The 24,974-nt window shown below is 32.6% G+C and overlaps 1 long non-coding RNA gene across 2 annotated transcripts in view; it reads left to right on the top strand.

Moving 5' to 3' along the window:
- Positions 1-621: 621 nt before the first annotated feature.
- Positions 622-24,974, top strand: part of LOC129221996 (uncharacterized) — a 555,093-nt gene continuing 530,740 nt past the window's right edge. For both annotated transcript variants that reach the window (XR_008580560.1, XR_008580559.1), the window contains exon 1: positions 622-763. This is a non-coding gene — a long non-coding RNA (uncharacterized LOC129221996). The remainder of the gene's footprint in view (positions 764-24,974) is intronic.

Genomic DNA, 24,974 nt, shown 5'->3' with positions numbered 1-24,974 from the left:
AAAATTCATTAATTACAAAATATATTAACGATGCGACAACGATTGATTATTGATGAAAATTGTTAAAAAGCAAATTATTATTCATTAAATTATTTAAAGCATTTTGAACTTGTTTTGGTCCTCATTAATGCAGGTAATAAAACTAGGAATTAAACTATTTTATTTTGAATATTTCAAATGTTTACACTACAAATTTCTTAATCATAAAATACACTAACGTTGCGATAGCGTTTGATTATTGATGAAAATTGTTAAAAATCAAATTATTATTCATTAAGTTATTTAAAGCATTGTAAGATTGTTTTGACTCTCATTAATGCACGCAATAAAAACTAAGTGTAAAACAAATTAAACTACGCAAGAACAAGAAGAAAGTAAATTACTATCCCGCTCCTGCATGTCAGAATGAGAAATATGCCTTATTTTCCCTTAGAACATGCCCGAAGCGAAATTGATTGATTATCACTCGTTATTACTTCTTATCAGTATTCATGAGGAAAATGAATCAACTAACTAAACCGGTTTTTAACATCCTACCTTCCTCGTAGAGCACGTTAAAATAAAAAAAAACAATAATAATTCTTCCAAGTTAATACACTGTTCCAAAAGCGACCACAATTTTCCAGTGCCTAGGCTTAGCACCAGGCTGCTTGTTTTGGACTCCTCTGATGGCGGATTCCTAATGACTTATGACCAAGATGGCCGCCTCCATGGAAGACGTTACCGGAACGCTTTGAAATTCCACGACGGCGTCTTAAAAAAGGTGAGTCATTTGGAATGATGTTCTGTTTCGTGTTAACAATGTTCTTTCGAACGCGAATGATGTGTTTTAAATGCCGTGTGTCGTGTTTTTTGTGCATAAACTGGTTATGGGAAGACTTTATCGATTGGCTCGCTTGTCACTGATCCGGGAGGGGGGAAGGCAGCTTAAACCTAAATCATGTTTTCGAACTTCTTTGTAACAGTATATGTATTCACTGTATTTTCGGTGGCTATGAATGTGTTTGTGCTTTTGAAAAATGAGATAACGAGATGATAAAACTTTTTAGCGTTTAAAAATGCAGCATTTTAATTAATAGCTTCCCGTTCATCTACACAAATATTTCATTAAAGGTATTTTCCGTCTATCTATCCATTTTTGAACTTCTTTGTAACGGTATGTTACATTATTTTCGATGCTATGAATGATTTTTGCTTTTAAAAAATGTATGAGATGATAAAAATGTTTTACCGGGTTAAAAATAAAACATTGGAATTAAATACTTTCCAACAATACAAAATATTTCTGCACAAATATTTTGTTAAGAGTATTTTCCGTCTATATATCGCTCGTTTGGAAGAAGAGTGCTACATACGAATTTTTTTTCTTTGTTTTTTTTTTTTTTTCGCTTAAAGCCTTTAAATGACGTTATCTTCTTTGGAAAATAATGACAGATTTTTTTTGTTCGAATATTAACACCTGGAGAGCACAGAAAACTTACTTTTCTTAATTTAAATTGCTTGAAGAGTTCCACTTCAAACGCTTCTCCTGAACAATTTCATTTCTTCGTATTGTGGCACTTTTCTTCCAAATGAGCGATATGTAGTATCTTATAAAATAATATCTAAATCTTAAATAGTTGAATTTTCATGCTAAATGCCTTCACAAATATTTCGCAACTGTTATAGACAATTAGGAAGGAATAAAATATAATGTGTGAAAGAACGTTTGGTCCATTATTTGAGTTAATATTTGATAAATGTAATTTTTTGAAATTTGTTAATGAAATTCTTTTATTCATTTTAGTTTTTTTAGTTTAAAATATTTTTAACCCGAGAATGTAGAATCTGTTCCTTTCAAGCATCTTTATGATCTTAACTTGTTTATACATTTTCATACTTAGTGAGAACTGTTTTTTACAAACGTTTCGCAACTGTTACTGATACTTAAGAATTAAATAGTGCGCGAACATATTTCTGATTAAAACTTAAAATTTCCTACCCAATTTTCCAAACGTTTCAACAAAGCTATTTTATCCACATCACAGTTTTTAAGTTTAAAGTATTTTTAACCCGTGTTTGAAGAATCTGTTTCAACCATGCATTTTCATACTAAATGTAACAGTGAAAAAGTCTTCACAAATGTTTTGCAACTGTTAAAAACTAGCATAAAATAGTACATGAGTTTATTTCTGGTTAAAACCTAAAATTTTCGTACTGTAATTTTTTCAAACATGCTAGTATAACATCATTTTATTCACACTAGTTTTTTGTCTTAAGGTATTTTTAATAATTGAAAGTAGATACAGTTTCAAGCTTTTTATTGACGTAAATTTCATGCTGTTTCATAGTAAATAAGACTGAGACTGAGGAAATGCCTTTAGAACATTTCGCAACTGTTATAGACATTTTTGAAGGCATAAGTTAATGTTTTTCCCGTTAACTATTTAACTTACAATTTAATAATTGTATTTTTTCCGAACATGCTAACGAAATCCTTTTATTCGCATTGTAGAGTTTTGTTGACGGTACTCTAAACCATTATATGTAGAATCTGTTTCAAACATTTTAGCGATGTGTTATTTTTTTTAAATTGTTTTGGTTAACCGTTTCACTTTAAATTTTCTAAATAATTTTCCAAAACTGCTAATGAAAACATTACATTATTTTTTTTTAAATTTTAATTTGAGGTATTTTTCCATTACCGACCTGCTCCAAACAGTTTAGTGACTTTTATACCTAAAGTAAATTCCATACTTTTTGACACGAAATATAATTGAAAGAAACCTTCATGAACCTATTTTTGATAAGCTATATTTTACTTAAAATTTTCTTACTATAATTTTTTATGAACATTTTTTTAGTTTAAGATATTTTTGATCCTGTTGTGCCTATTCCAAATTATTCTATACTGTAAATTCTATGCATTTTTTGCACAAACCATGACTGAGAAAAAACTTTCGCGAACATTTTTCAACTTCGATATTCATGAAGGCATAAAATATTCCATGAAGTTATCTTTGATTAACTTTTAACTTTAAATTTCTTGTATTAATTTTTCGAAATATATTGATAAAATCATTTATTCACATTCTAATATTTTGCTTAAGGTATATTTTATTTAAAACCCTTAAATGAAGAATCCGTTCGAACAGCTTTAGTCATGTAAATATTTCCATGCGTTTTCATACTAATGTAGGAAAAAGCCTTGCTGTATATTTCATACTTATTTATGAATGTAGGAAGTATTGCGTGTTCTCCCATATTCTTAATGAAATATTAAACTTAAAATTTCCTAGGTGAAGTTTTTCTAAAAAATTCATGAAATAATTTTATTCACATTACAGTTTTTTTTTTACTACCCAGTTACAGTTATAATGCTCAAGTTTCGTAAATTGACTTAATAACGAAAACTAGAATTCTTTAAAATACGTCGTTTCAAAGCTTTTTGTCCTTTTTTAACGTTTCGAACCCCCCTTGTACTCTAAGAGAGGACGAAACGGAAAGCTTATTGCTCAAAATGGAATGTCAAAAATAACTTTAAATTTCACGATTGATACAAAAGATACAATTATCATTGGTATCAGTGCACAATTCAACGTGTCCAACAGCAACAATCCCCTGGGCACTTTAACCAGTCTTCACAGGGGTGGCTCCACATATAGGGGAATGTGATGGGGTAAAGTGAAATAGCGGAGCAAGGTGAAATATTAAAATATTTTGGCAGTTTTCAGCGCCACCTATTTAGCAATATTTAGTTGATTGCAATCCAGTAACAGCTATCTAGTCCCTAATAAATAGCTCTAAAAATGAAAGATTTTAATAACATGTCATTTTCTAAATTAATTCACACCATGTAATATGTTTTATTCATCAAATCTGATTTTATTATTATAAAATGATTAAGTTTACAATAAACATTTAAAATGTTAATTGAAATATACTGATATCCAATGCACTACTTATTTTGTTAATATTAGGCATGCTTTGAATTTAAATGTTTAATACAGTTTGTCAAGTGCACAGGAGGTATAGTAAAATAGTTCATTTCGTTTACTTATTCATTCATTTAATAAATCCCTTACGTAATCATTAATTAATTCATTCATATATTCCTTCATTTGAAAAGTCAGTCATTTATTCAATCATTCATTTATCTTCTTATTCATTCACTTTTTCATTAGCTATTTATTTTTTCTCATATATAAATTAATTGCAGTGAAACCTCGATTTTACGTCCCCTGAACTAACGCTTTCCCGCATTAAACGTTTTTTCGTCGTGTCCCCTCATCAGTTTTGCTGCTATATTTCCCCCGTGTTTTACGTTTTTTAACTCAGTCCTTTGAGAAACGTTAAATTGGGGTTTTACTGTAATTTATTTAATTATTCTTTTATTTTGTTTCCTTTTTTATATATTCATTCATACATATTCGTTTATTAACTCATTTATTTGATGAAAAATATCTTATTTTTCACTATTTTTGAAGGTACAAATAACCTCCAGAAATAAAAAGCTTTGTTTATCAAGTTTTGTTACAAATTTTATCATTCTTTCTATACGTGCTACTGTAATTTTCAAAACGAATTTCCAATAAAAGGTAACTTATTTTACTTTGTCCCACATTCCACTAATTTTTATAGCCGCAATTTCATTTCAAAAATTCAAATATAATGCACATTAAAAAGTGAAGGGGAATTGAAGCAATTTACGCTATTACCATAAATTCCCTATAAACGGGTGCAACTCGACGGCCACTAAAATTCCGAAGTTAGCTCATATATGTAATATTCTGGTAAAAATAGGGAATCTACGATACTTTACCGGTAATTTGTTTTGATTTCATCCACACCCCAAAACTAACCGTGTCATTTATTCACACATAAATTAGGTTTAGCTTACCTTTGGTCATTTAATGGTGAGGGGGTCATGACTTCCTTGACCCACCCACCTCTTGGATCGACGCTTAGGTCTGTTACAATATCATAATACAATGTAGCGCAATATGGTGTTGTGCGGCTCTTATAAGTTGAGGCTTAACCCTGACAATGTTTACTTCTTTTTTATTAGATTCAGGGGAAAAGGGTCGTGTTATTGGTGCGGATTTGAGTCAGGATACGGTGGCAAAACAACAACGAAAATAATACAGCTCAACTCAGCGGTGATCAGACTCGTATCCAAGGCAGCAGATTTGAGAATATAACCCCCTTTATACCCCCGAATCTTTCTTTCCGAAAACTTCTTTTTTTTTGAAAATGGAAACTGACTAAAACTAACTATTGTATCCTAAAACTTCCTGTATAAACCATCGAATTTAAGCCACATCCCCAGGACCGTCATTTGGAGGGGGGGGGTTAGAAAGGGTCAATTGCTCCCTCTGGTTTTTAGAAAATTAATGCCTTTTGGTTTTAGAGAACTTGGTTTTATGTAAATTGCATTGAATATATTCTCTTTGATCCCCCTTAACAACCCGGAAAAATTCGTAACAACGAGCCTTGAGATCCCCCTTCGATAATATCCTAGATTCGCAAATTACCCTTTCTTATCCCAAAAAGAAGTTCATATTGCCAAGGTCAAAGCTAAGCTTATCAGAATCACACTATTCCTACCACCAGCGCAGCCAAAATTACCGTCTATATATTTTTTTAAAAAATCGAAACAGTACTTTCATGTGCATAAACTACGGTAGAGTTTATGCACATGATAGTACTGTAGAGTTTAAGCCTGGAGAAGAAGTTTATGCCTGCCTTTTCCCAAAAAGAAGTTCACATTGCCAAGGTCAAAGATAAGCTTATTAGAACCTCACTATTCCTAGCACCAGTGCAGCCAAAATTACCATCTAGATTTTTTTTTAAAAATCAAAACAGTACTTTCATGTGCATAAACTACGGTATTAGGAGTGACTAGCAATAATATTTTGGGGGGTTGTTTTTACCTCACCTTCGCTGCGCCACTGATACTTACCACAAAAATTGCAAGCGGTCTGTTTGTTTGCTAAATTTGATTTTACTTATGTTATACATAAAACCGCTGCTCTCAAATGAACGTTTCATCACATGCGTTTCATTTGCAATGACTACTTGTAAATAAAAGAACTCGCTGAAATCAACTGAAATTTATGTAAAAAACTGATTTATTCTCAAAGCATGTGAAACGTTCTTAATATCACTGTTGACTGTTTATCAATGACGAAACTTTTTGTACCATCACGTGTTATACTTGCCACAAAAATTGCAAGCATTTCTGTTTGTTCGCAAAATTTGATTTTACTCATGTTGTATACTTAAAACCGCTGCTTGCAAATGAACATTTCATTGCAATGTTCAACCAGCATGTGAATCGTTCTTAATCACTGTTGACTGTTTACCAAATGACGAAACTTTTTATACCATCACATGCTGAGATACTTCCACAAAAATTGCAAGCGTTCTGTTTGCTTGCTAAATTTGATTTTACTCATGTTGTTAATTTGCGAGCAGCGGTTTTATGTACGTTTCATCACATACGGTTCATTTATAATGACTACTTGCAAATGAAGGAGTTCGCTGAATTTAGCAACTGAAGTTCATGTAATAAACTGATTAATTCCCAAAGCATGTGAAACGTTCTTAATCACTGTCTGACTGTTTACCAATGACGAAACTTTTTGTACCATCACATGTTGGGATCCATCGATATGCAAACGCTCAGGGCTATTAACGGCATCGGGGGTGTAAGGCTACATTAAAGGGAGGTGTTAGGGGCCATTAAAGACTGGCAAGCAGGTGGCCCCTTACGATGAATATTAATGAAAGCGGGCTAAGAAGAAACATCAGGCTAAAGACGCAGGTGGTCTCCAGAAAACGGTAATGGCCGCCTAACGATCTGCTAAGAAAGTGCTCCCGATTGCGTGAAAAATGGGTGTTTCGCAGGGGTTAGGGAAAAAAGGGAAGTTTTCCCTACGGGAACGTGGTATCTTAAGCGTGAGTGATATAGTGTTTAATCTGTCTTCAACGACGGATTTACTTTTTAGCTTGATTTTTTTTTCTTTATATCTAATGAAAATTGAAGATTATTTGGTGACTTTTGAAACAGTAATGACTAGTAATTATCATTTTTCATTTTGACTACTGTGAAGTTTTGAGTTCGGTTGAAATTCAGGTATAGTTTTCTTTGCGTTAGAGAAAATTAATCATCGGATTTTTTTTACAAAATTAAACATCAATTAAAATTTAGGTACAACTGTGCCAAACGCCTTCTGCAAATGGTATCTTAAACGTGTTTAATTCTGTCTTCAACGACGGATTTACGTTTTAGCCTAATTTTTGTTTTCTTTATATTCTAATGAAAATCGAATATTGTTTGGTTACTTTTAAAACTAATGAATTATCATGTTTCATGTTTGACAACTGCGAAGTTTTAAATTTGGTTGAAATTCAGGTGTGTGTTAGCGAAAATCATTCATCGGAAAATGTTTATAAAATTAAACATCAACTGAAATTTAATCATAACTGTGCTAACGCTTTCTGAATCCTTGATATAGTGTTTTATCTGTCTTCTACGACGGACTTACTATTTAGCCACATTATTTTCCCCTCTTGTATCTGATGAAAATTGAAGATTATTTGGTGACTTTTGAAACAGTTATGATCTGTAATTATCGTTTTTCGTTTTGACTGCTGTGAATTTTTAAGTTCGGTTGCAATTCAGATGTAGTTTACTTTGCGTTAGCGAAAATCAGTCATTGAAAAATGTTTATAAAATTAATCATCAATTAAAATTTAAGCACAACTGTGCTAAACGCTTTTCTATTATGGATTTACTTTTAGCCTGGGTTTCTTCTTTCTTGATAACTAATGAAAATTGAAGATTATTTGAAAATCTTTGAAATAGTAATGTCTTGTATTTATCATTCTTCATTTTAACTACTGTGAACTTTTAAATTCGGTTAAAAATTAGGCGTAGTTTAGTTCGTGTTAGCGAAAATCAGTCGTCAAAAAATATTCTATTGTTGATTACTCCTAGTTTTTGAAAGTTATAATCTGGCATAAACTTCATTCAATCTTTTCAGATTTTCTATTTGAAATATCATACAGAAAGAAACCAATAAACCTTACATTTGTTTTAGGCGCATTATGCATGATACAATCATCAAAAAAGAAATTTTCTGTGCAGTAAAGCATATGCGCAGTTTTAACATTAATTAAAACATACTGTTAAAAATCGAAATAAGTATTAAAAAAAACTATTTGTTTTTAAGCATACAAATTGAAAATTAAAAACATGTTCTAATTGAACACATTTAAATATCTTTGGTATAAGAACTTGTGAGATATGTGTTAATGAATAATTACCTTTTTAAATTTTAAAAAAAAGAAAGAAATTCAAAGAATAAGTTGAGAAAAGAAACAAAAAAATACCCTATTTTACACGCGAAAAAAGGCAGACTACGATATCTATTTCCAAAGACGCAATTTTACCCCTTAATTAATTTAGCTCTTGTGCTGTGCATTCGCTGCAATTGATAAAAAGTAATTTATCATGTAACTCACTATCTAGAAATCATAAAGCAAATAAAAAAATGCAATCGTCAGGCTTGATATTAGTGAAAGCAAAAAGTAATCTTGATTCCGCAAAAAGAAATAGATACATAAGAATGAAAACGATAAATTAAATAGTTATTATTTGATTGTATCATAATTTGACTGCATAATTAAACCTCGTTAATACAATTTTTTAATTGCTATGATTAAATTTTTTTAACAATGTATTTTAAATTGTAAAATAAATTAATGGATTGAATCATGAATTGGAGAAACTGTGAAGAAAATGAACCGCAGTAAATTAAAGCCATTATGAATTAATGTCACGTAGAAATAATTCCGCTTTGCATTTTGTGTTAGCGTTAATAAAATGTTTGCAGTGTAAAGAATATTTTATTTCTCTCACAAGCTGATAAAAAATTCAGGAAAACTTTAAGGTAAATCAAGTAAATATTTTTGGTCTATAAAGCAACAATTAATAATGAATAATCATTCATAACCACTGTATCTAAGTGTTTAAAATTAGATAATATTCCAAAAAAAAAAAAAAATACTGGAATAATGTGAACATGGCACTGTTCACATTCACTGTTCACTTGCGATTTCAATTGCATTGGCAGGGAGACGTTTTAATTTACGACTTATAAAAAGTATTCGAAGCTAGATAATAGGAAATTATTACCATTGCTAGAGAGACGAAAATAATAAGGAAGTTCATGCTTCGAATGTATTAGAGGTACATAAATGCAATATTTGGATCATTGAACCGAATTTCAATAAAATATTTAAATGGCAAACTAAATAGACACGATGTTTTTTGTGTTGAAGAGAATTTTGTTACTTTGGTTGCTGTTATGTAGAAAAAAATAAGATTTAATACTACCCCGGAGGGCCCCAGAAGATTATAAAAGTTAGATAAATAATGTTAATCAGTGTTAAATTATGTTTATTATATTATCATCAAACTGAATAAAGCTAAAATCTTTCATGGAAACATTAGAAAAACGTACTCGTTTTGCCAATTACTCAAATTGACAAATTTAAGTGTATAATTTGATGAGGAAAAGTTCAAACCTGAATTACTTATTCATTTTCGCAAAATAAAAATATAAGAAAGAATTTTGTAGACAAAAACAGCAATTCTCAATTGCATTTGACTTTATCACAAATTTTTTTCAAAAAATGTAGCGTTTTCACTCTTCGTGTTCACGTTTTTGCTGCTTTAAGTACATTACTGATAATATTTAAATTATTTTCTTTTGAAGGAGGATTTAATCATAAATTTTAACATTGCGTGGATCAGGTTCAAATTTAGCATTGTAGATGGCAGCACAAGTTCTAGTATTCATAAATAAGGAAAAGCTAGCCTCTGGTTGGACGGGCTGACGCTGATTATGCTAGCGCATGATTTATCACCGAGCGGAGGGCAAAAGTTTCCAAAACGGCATATTGTTCAAGGCCGCCGAATGAATAATTTTGAAAAGAGTTAAATGCAATCGCTAGTTCCATTTAAAATACACGGCAGACTAAATTGAATTAGAAATGTTTTGCTTTTGAAAGTTTTAACAAATGGACATGTGGGCTGCTGTTTAAAAATAGAACTTCTAATTGGTAGTCACAAAACAATCTTTTTATTCAATAAGATTATAATTTTCAAACCGGGAAAATTAAATAATCCAGCTTTTATTTCATGGATATTTTCTCACTCATATTGAATTTGAATAAAATTTAAGCCTGAAAAATTGCCCCGTTAAAAAAAAAAAAAAACTTAACTCTGTAAAAATGTTTTTTCTGCGAGCGAAGTGTCAATACCAAGAAAACAACTTTCTCACCTTTAGCATGAACCAGTAAAGAACCAGAAGGTTCCGCGTTAATTCCTCCACAAAAAAATTCCAAAAAATTAATTTTAATGATAAATGAAAACTAGTAGCATAGCATTGAACAGACGAAATTGGTGAAGATATTTCTTATTGCAGAAATAATTGCTATTTTTGCTCTTTTTCCAGTTCAATGGAATTTTTACTATTTTTAAATGAGGCAATGAGAAGCAAACGCATGAAAGTGCCAAAATTGAAGATTTTCAGATTACCAGTACAAATGGTAGGTGAATCCATCCTATGTTTTGTGGCATGATGTAGTGCTAGTTGCCGTGGTAGGTGCTACTATACAGCATGATTTAGAAAAATCTAAAATGTTCACTTACAAAAAAAATGTCCTTTTGCTTCTCGCAGCCTCAAATGGCTTGATATATTTAACTAACGGATTATTTTACTTTTTAATGACTTAATATAGTTTTTGGGTGGATTATTTTTAATTTTAATAGAATTTTTGTGACTATGTAATAGATGGTTTTGAGCAAAAATTAAACCTTTGATTCTAAATTTCAGAAACATGGTTTTTGACAACGTTTGACAAGCGGATAAATATTTTGCTTCAGTTAGTTTGGCGATAAATTTTGAAAACTCGTCAAGAACGTGGAACAAGTGACTCAAAATTTCTCCAAAAACAATATATAAATAAATAAATAATAATAAAATAAAATAAAATAAATAAATAAATAAAAACTGCGTTTACTATCGCTTTGCATTTTGTGTTAGCGTTAATAAAATGTTTGCATTGTAAAGAGTATTTTATTTCTCTCACAAGCTGTTGAAAAATTCAGGAAAACTTTTAACATTCACTCCTTATGGTGTACGGTGTAGGGAAATCACTAAGCAATCTTTACTCAAAGAGGAGAGGAGGAAACATTAAGTGTATATCATTTTTTACATAGTATAAACTTAACATATTTTAAAAGAGGGTACTGTTCTGCATCAGCAGAATAATTATTTTTGCATGAATAAAATTTAATGTTTTTCTGAATTTCAATATTAAATGATTCAATAAATAACGTCACGTATGAAAACCATATTAATTACTGACTTTGCGCCAGTTGAGCATTTTTTTTTGAAGCAATAACCATTATGTATCTTTTTTAATACAACTCCTTTGACCTTTTACAATTATAATATTTTTGGTACAGCAACATTTATTTATTTTTGTATGGAAGGTCAAAATTGTAACTCGTGTCTCAAAACACTGGTTGAAGTTTTACTAGTTCAAAGACCATTTATTATAGATTCCTTTTATTTGTTTTTATTTATTTATTTTTTGCATTAATTATAAATAAAATGTACAGTGTAGGGTCGCGGCAAAAGAATAGGGCATTGGAGGGCTACCCTATCCCCGGAACTTTAGATTTTAACACACATTACCAATCCTAATGAGTGTTATGCCCCAGAAGGTTACTGTCTTCTTCCCCCAAAGGTAGATTCTGATTAGTGGTACTGTGCATCAACTGTACAACAGATCGTTTCTTACCAAGTTACAGTATTATTTTGGGTTAGCATGGTTTTCGTTGCTCGTATTTGTTTTTGATCCCAATTAATCTGGTTCGTCTTTTCTGTTTTGACCAATAACGAGAAAATCATTTATCTGCTAAAAAGTAACTGTTTTGCGATTATAGAGATTGTTCCTCTGCATAGCAAAAAGTTAGAACATGGTAGCCCACCTAAGGGGGGGGGGGGGGGTTCATGGCACAGACTGTGCCATTGAAATTTTTAGGGGGAGGAGTGTTTTGAATGGTAGTTTCCCCCTTTCTTCGGGGGGTTGGGGGTTTTATGATATTTAGAGGGTTCTTGCTCTTAGGTGGAAGGGGGCTCTTTAGAATAACAAAGTTTTTCCTAAAATAATAGTAAAACTATCCTTACTTACTTCTAAAAATATAAAATTTGCCAATAATAATTTAGTCATTGTTTAGATATTTCCCTAAGGTTACAGTTATATTAACATGCGAACATAAATTAAGAAAACTAATTTTGAAAAATCACATAGAGACTTTTTAAGAATATAAATCTCAGCTTAGAGCGATCGAATTAGTGCATTTCATCAATATTTCTTTTATCAACAAATGATGTTTTTTTTCCCCTTTATTTTTATATCTCTGAAATTAATTGCATACCATTCCTGATTTCAATTTAAATTATAAATGTTTTACCTACCTATTCAATGCTTAAAAATATTTCTTGGGAAACGATTTATTTATTATTTTTTAAATAATTCCGAACTAATGACGCGAACTATTAAGATATTTTAATTTCGCACCATCTCTAGGTGAATAAAAATCGAATTTCGTCCGCTGAATTTCACAATTCATTTGTATGTCAGGTTCCATCGCTAAACTAATTAAGAACAAATCCAATGCTATTCGCCCATTGTTAAACATGTCCCTCTACTCCCCCAATTACCACACTTTAATTTCCTTTCCAGTAATTTCGAATCTTAAGAATACCGGAGGAAACATGAAATATTTCCATTAATGATTTGCTGCCGCTTCATTCTTTAGAAGACATCAGCAGACTTAATTTACGCTTCCACCTTGATTTAGGTGCATAGTTTGCAGATTCCAAATTCCAGAAGCCTCCCACCAGGCTTCCGCCTTCCTCCGTTTTTTTGTCTTAGCGCCATGACAACTCTCATTTATTAATTTGTACCTTTTTAAAAAGGTGCCCGATTTAGGAGGTGACTTTCTTTGTGCTTAATGATTCTGTGTTCCATTCCTCCCGCACTGCCATCCCCGCACAAGTGGGTGTGAGAATTCCTGAGGAGTGCCTCTGGAATTCCAACTAGCCGGCGAGAAATTTTATTTCATTTTGCTCGCGGTTGTAGCGCTCATTTGTTAGCTATATTCCACAATATTCTCCCCTCCCCCCGTCCACCCATTCTGGAGTTAATATTTGTAAAGAGATTCGGTTTCACATATCTTGGGATTGCGCTGTCAGCATTCTCAGAAATCCCTTCGTCCCCAGACAAAAGGATTTACTCCCGTTTGACGGGACTGGTCCCTCGCTGACAAATCGTTTTGCCGGGGTTCCCACAAGTGGTGATGGGATTCCTCCTCCCTCATAGCAGATGATTCATTTTCAACCATTTGAAGTTATGCCTTGTATTTAATATTTTATCTGTCACGCCTCAAGGATTCTTGGGAAGATTTTGATTATTCCATCCGTCCGCTAAATTTAACAGGTCAAAAGCGTTTTTATCAGATAATTTATTAGAGCTTTTAAATTGTTCATCTTTTGTTCAACACATTAAAAAAACTTCTACAAAAAATTCATTACATGATTTTGACTGAAAAAGAAATGCCTCTTCCTTAACCAACTTTGTCCTTACTTGTACAAGTAATTTCCCCTCAAACTTTTATGTAGAAAAAGATCGGGAAATTTTTGTTGAAGAATTAACATCAGCACTCAAAGTATGAATTCAAGTATGATGTTTTATAGACTGTAAAATGATTTTTCTTTAATTGTTTCTTGACACTCGATGCAAATTTTTTCAACTTTAGTACTCCTTCAAATGTTACATACATACTTTTTCTTTCTTTGGTTCTTCGTTGACTTGTTATAATTTAAATTTTGAATCAGTGTGCGTAGTATAAAACTTCTTTAACACAGAACTGAATAATCTTCTTGAAGAGACCATATAGTACACGTAATTGTAAAAGTTCCAATCTGAGCAACTTTTGTAAAAATACATTAAAAATTTGATCTTCAAAATGTTTTAAGAAAATGCATCATCAAATTGTAGCTATTTAAGTACGGAAATTTATGCTCATATATAGTTTAATTATTTTAAAATTAACATAAAGATAATTATTCTTTACTAAATATTTATTTGTTCAATAAACGCACAATAGTTTGTAGGAGAATGCTAATCGACTGATTATCTGGTTTTCAACACATAACATTAGTACTTTCTAAATTTTGTTACTAAACTCCAAAACTATTTTAGCCCACAGAACTCAAGATGTATACGTTATCGTTACGCAGAAAAATTGTTTATCCCAAATAGTTTCAAATTTAACCGTTCGTATGTACTTATATGAAATAAATTGCATCAATATGTTTTTAACGTTTCATTTTCTTTGTATAAAATTATATTTCCTTTAGCTGTTACATCTGTCATGCAACGTCCGCTTAATCGAATTCCCAACGCTCTTTTCTTTTCCTCCGATTCAAAAATATTTTCGTTTTGCAACATTTTTCCCTTCAAGACCCTACCAGCAGTACCAGATGGGCTGCTATCTATAAAAAAAAGACAAAAAAATAGCGCGGTGAATTGTCTCTTTATAACGCGTTCAGTAAACGGAATAAAAAAAAGGAGCCTTTCGAAATCATCAGTTCAGACCCACTTTATCAAAACAAATCCCCCTTAAAATTCCTCTCCCCCCATGAATCTTTTCTCGCCTGTTTAAACGATTCCGATTTTTGCACGAGCCTGGATTTTGAGCGCAAAGAGAGAGCGAGAGAAAGAGGTTTCCATTTTTCTCATACGACGGACCGTGTCAAAACGGTGCCAAAGCCTGGCTTTTGATGGATGGTCGGCCGAAAAGTCCAACTATTTGTTATGTTAATGCCCCTCTCTTTTCTGCAGCGGCCTCTGATTAAAATAGATGGCGGCCCAGGGATGCTCCGGCTCCGATGATCCCGCGGATGGCAATTGATGGTCATGGCACCTCATCCTTCACCTAAAAACCCGTCAACGCCATGCTATTTCATTGGGCAACTTGCCTCTCAGAGCGACACTGGTTTGTTAGGAGACAGTCCACCGCTGAGATTGGGACAGGAATTAATGGGATGGGGCTCTTTATTTTTCCCCCACCCAGCTTTGAATTGTCTATTTACTACGAGGGAGTCGATAACAGTTATAGGTGCATTATAGTATTTATACGCTTTAAATGCGGAGTTCACAGAATATTCTAGAGCCCACCTTTTTTCTACCCGAGGGTTGCACCTCACATTAAAATAATTTTCACGGGCAGGACCACATAACATTTGAAAATATTTTAAAATTTTCTAAGTAATATGGGAAAATGTGGAGAAGGAAAGAAAACAAAAATCATGCTATTTCATTGGGCAGCTTGCCTCTCAGAGCGACACTGGTTTGTTAGGAGACAGTCCACCGCTGAGATTGGGACAGGAATTAATGGGATGGGGCTCTTTATTTTTCCCCCACCCAGCTTTGAATTGTCTATTTACTACGAGGGAGTCGATAACAGTTATAGGTGCATTATAGTATTTATACGCTTTAAATGCGGAGTTCACAGAATATTCTAGAGCCCACCTTTTTTCTACCCGAGGGTTGCACCTCACATTAAAATAATTTTCACGGGCAGGACCACATAACATTTGAAAATATTTTAAAATTTTCTAAGTAATATGGGAAAATGTGGAGAAGGAAAGAAAACAAAAATCATGCTATTTCATTGGGCAGCTTGCCTCTCAGAGCGACACTGGTTTGTTAGGAGACAGTCCACCGCTGAGATTGGGACAGGAATTAATGGGATGGGGCTCTTTATTTTATCCCCCACCCAGCTTTGAATTGTCTATTTACTACGGGGAGTCGATAACAGTTACAGGAGCATTATAGTATTTGTACGCTTTAAATGCGGAGTACACTTAATATTCTAGAGCAGTGGTGCCCATCCTTTTTCTATCCGAATGTTGTACCTCACATTGAAATAATTCTCGCGGGCTGGACCACATAACATAAAAATATTTTAACATTTATTTTGAAAATATTTTAACATTTTCTAAATAATATGGGAAAATGTGGAGAAGGAAAGAAAACAAAAATCATGCTATTTCAGTAGGCAAGATGCCCCTCAGAGCGATACTGGTTTGTTAGTAGACAGTCCACCGCTGAGATTGGGACAGGAATTAATGGGATGGGGCTCTTTATTTATTTTACCCCACATATCCTGAGCTTTGAATTGTCTATTTACTACGGGGGAGTCGATAACAGTTATAGGAGCATTATAGTATTTGTACACTTTAAATGCGGAGTACACAAAATATTCTAGAGCAGTGGTACCCATCTTTTTTCCATCCGAATGTTGTACCTCACATTGAAATAATTCTCGCGGGCCGGAACACATAACATTTGAAGATATTTTACATTTTTTCCAAATAACATGGAAAAATATGGAGACGGAAAGAAAATGAAAATCAATAATTATTGTTATCCTTAATACGCATCTTTTAATAAATCAATCTGTATTTCCGAAAACAGTTTTTGAATATTTCGCTTCATATTTGTAAGAATCATTAATCGTGCTTTTCAATTTGTAAGATTAAACAAAACAATGGGCCACACGTATCAGATTCGCTGCCCAGATGTGGCTCGTGGAGTGGTAGGTTGGCCACCACTGTCCTAGAATTATCGACACACAATTAAATGTTCATTACCTCGTGATTTAGGGGAACCCCTTGAAACACATGATCTCAACTATTTTTAACAGGGGAGGGAGATTATGCTTAATTCATGTTATATCGACGAACAATGAGAATCTCGCTCACATGTATGCTGCTACAGTTGATTTTAATTCGAATGGAATCGTTTATAGTAACAATTCTGTCATAACATCTTTGAATTTCAGTCTCTTCATTCTCCCATAAGCAATAGTGATCATCAACAGTTGATGATCACCTATAAAAAAAATAGGCTAGAGCGTCATTAATATTATGGGCCTAATGGATAATGTTAGGGTTTCGCAGCACATTTATCCCGTAAAGCCAGGGAGCAATTACCCTTTCTGACCCCCCCCCCTCAACTACCGGCCAGGTGAGCACAAGTCTTTGAGAAATTTAATATATTTTTATACAAGTGTGTGCTGGTATATTTTGTTTTTCTCCACATCAGTTTTACTCCCTGCCCCCCCCCCCCTCCTCCTGAGAAAATTGAAAATTATGAGACTGTACCTGGATTGAAACGATAATAAATGTATGTTTTATATTCCACTGTATTACCGCATTACAATTCATTTGAAGTAATGATTCTCAGTCATGTTTAATTTTTCGTCACTGTTACCGGAATTCAAAACTAAATTGTCTTTAAAGAGCTCCCTTTTTCTTTTAAAAGGGCAGTTATTATGAGGGAATGATCCGATCTATGTTCAGTATAAAGGATGAAGAGGGGAAAAATAATAATTGATACTCTTCTCGATTTCTATACAGGCCTTCGAAAAGCAACATGCAAAGATAACTGACCAATTGATTTTCAGAAATTCAAATGATCGTTTTAAATTGTAACACTTCCCAGGTAGCACAATTCGTTTCATAAACGTTTTAAAATGGTCTTGAAAAGTTCCTTATAGGGACGCGACATTATTCCTTCGTTTAAAATAGATAAAATATTATGTAAAATATTTATACATAAGAAAGAAATTGCATATAATTTTTATTTTCATCCGTAGCAATGTTAATTGTGGTTAATTTTATTTGTAAAAGTATGCTTCTTAATTTTTCCTGTTGTGAAATAGTTGATTGTATTACGTTTTTCATATCAAAAATTTTGTTTATTTTCTGTGTTAGCGAACTGTATGGTAAATCAAGAATTTTGAATATCTGAAGATGTTTGTTATAAATTACAGTCGGATCCCGCTACAACGCGATCCGACTTACGCGAAATGGCTATAACGCGAGTTTTTCTTGAGTAATGAATTTTTTAATGCGGACACAAATTACTCGCCTGCAAACATGAAATTTTTCGGAAAAGAGCGGCGAAGAGTTGGAATGGGCTTCGTTGACACTAAATATCGGTTTTGTGAATGGACTTTCATCCATTTAGCATCACTGAAAGCGGAAGTTCACCCACTGTATTAGTCTAAACAACGTTTTGCATCAGTTTATACAAATAACCACTCCGATTCTTAACTTCTTTTTTTTTTCATTTCACATGTGCACGTTGATAAAATACGTTTAACGTTGATAACAGTCTGATCGCGCTGCATAAACCTCCTTCATTTTTAAAATTACAAATATATTTTAGTTTATATCTAAACTTCTTTAACTAAATATATATTAGATATATTTAGTTAAATATATTATATCGATATTGTTAAGTGCTATAATAATATTGTAGTGCACATACTGTAAGTACCATACTGCTTTATTTTAAGTTTCTCTCCCCCATTAATCCTTGATTTTGTGCTAAATTACAGAAATTTATGTCAAATAATGAGGTTTTTCTAAAATACAGAAAAAGTAAACTGCAATATATAGTTAATAAATGGTTTGAAACAATATGAAGGGGTTTTACAAACGTCTGAAACAATTGGAGATGCTTATAAAAAATTACTAAACATACCTTGTTCCACAACGCGAAATTCCGACTTACGCGAGGTGTCCTGGAACGCATCCCTCGCGTAAGTCGGGACTCGACTGTATACTATTAGCGTTATATTTTACTGATTTTTGCAAGCGTATGGGCTACATGGTCGCCGGTTCTTTAGTTGGTCAAAAAAGGGTAGCGACGTATAAAATGTTGGGAACCACTGGTTTAAGTGTTACATGTGCAACTTGGGTTGACACCATAACAGTAAAAGCATTTTAATTGATTCATGTAATTAGTTTATTTATTTATTTTATTAATGGTAGAACATTTACAGTTCTGTGTCAAGTGCATTTTGGGGTTTGAATGAAAAATGGTGCTGACACCCAGTAAACGAACACGACTAGTGATAAACACAAAAATTTCTAGTTTCTTTTTCGAAATTGCGTGTAAGTTTCTCCTGCCAATTTATCTGTGAAAACGCTTTTGAAACCTTATTTTTCTTTTTTTTTAAATAGTGCTAGTCATTCACTGGTCTGTAAACCATATTTTTGAATTAATTTCGGAATTTACGAATCTAAATGACAAACTTTATGATAGATTTGAGGAGCAAATTTGAGTAAACAATTTAGTTCGAATTCTGACGAAAAGGGTTCTAAATAAAATTGTTAATAAATTGGTATGAGCAACCGTAATTAGTAATGAGGAAACAAGCTTACGAACAGTGATTCATAAAATTTCTATTTACTTGCAGCTTGGTTCATCTTTTTTTTTTTTTTTTTTTGAAAAATTCTTTTAGCAATTTGGAAAGTTGGTGATAGGTCATTAAACCTAAAAACAACTTAGTGATGACTGCTTTTTTTTTTTTTTTTTTTCATATTTGTGGAGTAGAGAAGCATTTGAAAACTACGTATTTGCTGAGGTCAATGTGTTATCACTTCTGAGATCATTCCTTGCAAGGAAAACGCAACTCAAATACAAGGTAAAATAATGAAATGGACAACCGTAACGACAAACATGAAGAATTTCAAATTGAATAATTCTAAACAGTGGGTGCAGAAACGTCTAACCTTTTTTGGAGCCGAGATCGCCCCAGAGGATGTTTTCCCGGCTACAAATATTTATCGAGAAAGAAATTCACGAGAAAGAGACAGTTAGTTCAAAGCAAATTAATCAACTTCTTTGATACTGACGGAAATAAAAAACAAACAAAGCCACGGGTGCTAATTTTATCGTATTCAACAAACCCATTTTTACCGGTAACGAGTAAAAATCACGTTCCTCGTGTTCATTATGAGCGAAATCAACAGTATTTACACTTTCTAAAGAATTTTAAATTTTGTAACGCAGCAGATGCATTCTTGCGTCATTAGAAATACGTTTCAGCTAGATAATATTTTTTTCAATATCATGCTCATTTGTAAACCAAATGTTACAGATTAAAATTAATTTTATTTCATTTATTAATTCAGTTTTGTTAAATTCAAAAATAGTTATTAGAAAGGTAGTGGCAGCAGGGTCGAATTTAGCTCCATGCCGCCCCTAGGCAGATTTGAAAAATGCCACTTCCTCCCCCCTAAAAGAAGCAAATTTTCCTTGGTTCAAAAACACGTAAAAAAGTGTTCCCAAAATTTCAATTGTTAAGCTTATAAAGAAATGATGACGTTTCACATTCACAGTAATCTCTCAAAAAATTCCTTATACGGCAAATTTTGCTGAGGATTTCTCAAATTTGGAGATAATATTGCAACATAGATTCTTTTTTTTAAATTTTTAAAACTTTTTTAATGATGCCTAACGTTCCATCTCATTAGATGTTATGTACGTAGGTATGATATGCGTGTAAGCTCGTGTTTTATCATTCGGTAAAATTAGAATTTTCCTCCTCCCAAAAATTTTAGATGCGCCGCTGTTTAGATTATTTTATTTTGTACAAAGAGTTCAAAGTTTACGCTTATATATATATATATATATATATATATATATATATATATATATATATATATATATATATATATATATATATATATATATATATATATATATATATATATATATCACACTTTAAAATGTTTTGAAGATTCTTTTTTGTTCTTCGGCTTTTATTTTAGCATGTTTCCTTTATTTAAAATCATTCCAGCCTTTTTCTATCGTCACTCACTTTCATTTGCCTCCGAGAGATTAACAGAAAACAGTTTTAAAAAATTAATAATGTAAAAAACAAAATAAACGTCAATCCCTCAAGAAACTAGTACTGAATAAACTTTAGCATAGCACTAAAAATCTTAGTCAAAATCCAATCTGGTTGCGACTTTTGGCCGAACGCAACACTTTCAGAAGTTGACACCCGCTTTTCGTCTTCACTTGCTGTTTTTCGCTAAACTATTACCATGATTGACTATATATGATGATGAAAAACATTCGATTTTCATAAGATGTGTGAAAGCAATCATTATTGAATTACAAGCAAGAATTGTCTCTGTGTAAAATGAAAGAATGCCAATATTTTACTTTCAAGAATAACAAATTAATTTAAAAAATGTGTGGTTAAAGCAAAATTTGCCGCCTTTGAAAATTTTGCCGCTCTAGACAACTGCCTACTCTGCCTATTGGGAAACTAGTCCCTGAGTGGCAGCTATAATATTTAGAGGTTACACGATTTTTACTTTTGTTTTAAGTACAGTACATTTAAGAAGTATTCAGTTATGTGCTTTCCAGTCAAACTATTCAACACCACGCACAGACACAGAACAATAAAAAAATTATACTATTGTCAACTTCATTGCAATGCGTATTCGTAAACGTTAAGGCAGTACGTTTATGTGCCTGCGATAGATGGCAGCACTAGTATTATATTTCATACGTAGAGTTGTGGACTTCGAGAAAGGGGTAAAAACCTTCTTATACCGCAGCTTATTTACAGTAAAATCGACATTTCGATTTTTTTTTTGTCTTTATCAAGAGCTATTTAAATGATTTCATTTAAATATTTATCTCTGTCAGTGACGATCTACGATTTTTCTGAACTGGGGCAAAATACTTGAAACTCTCTCTCATTACATCATTCTCGCTCTTTAATCTATTTTCTTTTTGCATTGCCAACTCAAAAAAAAAAAAAAAAAAAAAAAAAAAATATATATATATATATATATATATATATATATATATATAGCTCACAATTATCAAATTAAATATTGCAAAGAAACAAAAAACATTGCAGACGATAATAAATTGATAGAAAATAAATGTATCTACTGCACTGCAGACGATAAAATAACAAATAGCAGTAACACTCGTTCTATGAGATGAATTCAAGTTCTTTTCAGTTACATTCACGGTCATTTTCAGTTAGTTAGAATAACTTATTTCAGAAATAGGCTTTTTTTGTGTGTGTGTGTGGGGGGGGGGGAGTAACAGGTCTTTGAGGGTTAAAAATGCTCTAAAATAAATACATAATGTTTAAAAAAATGAACGTGGCATGACTTGTCTCATTTGCGATTAGAAGTTTAGAAACGAAAAATCGCTTTTGCTCAGTCAAGAGTTTAACTGAAATCGTAAATAGAACATTGATTGTTAATTCAGTGGCGGATATAGACTACTACTTAAGGGCGGGGGGGGGGGGGAGTCAACCTAATGAATGACCCCTCCCCCTCCTCCCCTACGAACGAACTTATACGGTTTTGGGAGGGAAAAATTTCTGAAACTTCTTGGGTGTCAATAAAAAGCACCAAATCGAACGGAAACAATGCACCTAATAGAGCATAAACGTTACTAATTAATTTCATAAGCAATGACAAGAAGTAGCATTTCAAATTTTTACTTTATTATTACGAATTAAAAATATTACTGCAATCGTTTACATTTTATTCATAAATTGTTTCAAAACAATGTGGTTGTATAATAGTGTCGACGGTTTAGGAAAGGGGAAGCCATGATCCCTGTGCCTTTCGTCTGTGTCAGTTAGTGGCTTAAAGTACGTGGTTAATATAACGTCTGATCAAATATTCAACTACAACGCAAATTGCGTCTCTGTTTTGAAAATATGTTTTAAATCATTCTTCTTTCTAACTATTAATCAGTAGAAACTAGTCAACATTTATAAAACTTGGGAATAAATGATATAAAGAAAACTGCGGCTTGGAGTTCATTTGAAGAAAATTAAGCCTCACACTTAAGCCAAATCAATTTTGATTAGTAAATGCATTAATTCAGTGAGCCATTTAAACTTGAAATATTTCGACTCTGTGGCGATAATGATAATTAATAATTCCGATGCCAGTAATTCAGAATTTATGATTCCATACCAAGGATCGAATCAATTCGGTTTGACATTTAAACGCTGTTAATCTCCACTAAGGCAGCCGAGGAAAAAATATTGTCCTCCAAATAAAGATATACAATTACTTTCTGTTTCACTAAGATGAAAAATAGCTGTAAACCAATTTTCCAAAAGGGAGAAATAAATCAACGGCACCTCTCTGCTAATCTATTCGAGCAAATATAAATTAACAGGGTAGGTATTACGCGGATAAAAATCCTCCCAGTTGCTGATCAAAATTAATTAGGGCGGCAAAAACCTGTTCGTCGGTCCCAGCCAAGGGGAATGGAAGAGGAAGTGCAGGTTCTCTGAGGTTTAATTGAGAAGCGACATTGTCCCGTATAAAGATAAATTTCCCAAGTATCCCAAAAGGCCCGATAAGCAGGCAAACAAAGGATTATCGCTTTCCGGTGATTGAAATTCTGGCGGGGATTAATGAATAAGAACAGATGCCGGAGCAACATTTGGCAGACGATTTTTAGCTGGTATGCTACAATAGGGAATTCCGCTATCGGTTTGTTAATTATCATAAATGAAAAGATTTTTCTTGGGAGAGGTGTCTACAGAGGAAACAATAAACATTGGACTTTGCTATTGAATTGACAAAATGTAAATAAACTGGTTATTTTAAAATAAAATGTCTTGTTATTATAAAATTGCAAATAAAATCAGTCGAGTTTACTTTTCTGAATGATCAAAAAATAAATGAAATGAAATAAAATAAAATAAATAAATAAAGGCCACATTTGTTAAGAGAGAAAGAAAATAGGCATCTAAATAATAGAGAAATGAATACAACTGTAGATAATTTATCTATTCACTTATACAGTCAAATTCACTTTATTCAGTCTTACACAGTCAAATTCATTAATTCACTTATACAGTCATATTCAGTTTATGGAGAATTAAATAGAAAATAAACTCATGGTTATAATAAACTTCTTCATAGGTGCTAAGTAAACTCCTGTTAACTTGTCCTTTAATAAATCCATGAGATAGTGAACTCTTGGTTATTATGAACTTCTTCACATGTATCAGGTGATCTATTATTTAATAATGTTGCGATATTGTGCAGGGACGGATCCAGAATTTTTTGTAAGGGGTGTCAAGTTTAATGGCCAACTTGCTATATCTCCGAAGTAAAAAAGTTTCAGTTAAGCAGGTGTGATAATCTCCCCAGAGGTGATGGCGCATCTTTTCTACGCTGTGGAGTGCCCACCCTCCCAAGAATAATGTCAAAATCCTTTCTAATCCCCCCCCCCCGTGCTAAAATTTGCACTCAGGATCATATTTCCTCAAATTTTTATCAAACACATTTATGTAGGCAGACAAGCTAATTACGTTACCCTAATCCTTGAATATATTAGATTACTTGTATAAAACAGTTGGGGGAAAAGCACACACAACACACAGGACATGTGGTTTAATGTTGAAGATAGCTCTAAAAAAAGTTAAGCTCATTGGAGATGACTATTCTTTTGAAAATGATCAAAAATCTCAAAATAGTAATAGCCCAGGAAACAAACCCAGCCAGTCCTTTGAATTATGACGCGATGAGAAGAAATACCTTGCAGAACCAAGCACAGAAAGGTTAATATTGATTTCCTGTACTACTTTTTCCTCCTCAGAATCCGCCCTTGATATTGTGAATCCAAGAGAAATATAGCGAATTTTTGGATATTGTGAACTTTTTCATTAGGTACCATCTGACTTCTGTTTAACCACTAGCGCAGCCCTTCTGGGGGGGGGGGGAGAGAGTCCTCGTGATCTTGACATGTTTATGAACTACCGTATTAGGATTGGTAATGTTTGTTAAAACCACGGGGTGCTTTGACACCAAGCTCCTCCCTTTCCCCTACGTAACAGCTCATATATTTCACTAAAAAGCAATACAGCTCAAAATGATGAAGAACAAAATTTTGTTGCTTAAGCAATCGCAAACGTGTGTTTGCTTTTTTTAAACAAAACATTTTGTTCATTACCCTTTACAATTATTGCTTTTTTTTAA

The sequence above is a fragment of the Uloborus diversus genome, chromosome 5 (genome assembly GCF_026930045.1).
Source record: "Uloborus diversus isolate 005 chromosome 5, Udiv.v.3.1, whole genome shotgun sequence".
Classification (NCBI taxonomy): domain Eukaryota; kingdom Metazoa; phylum Arthropoda; class Arachnida; order Araneae; family Uloboridae; genus Uloborus; species Uloborus diversus.
This window is presented reverse-complemented; position numbering and strand designations above follow the sequence as displayed.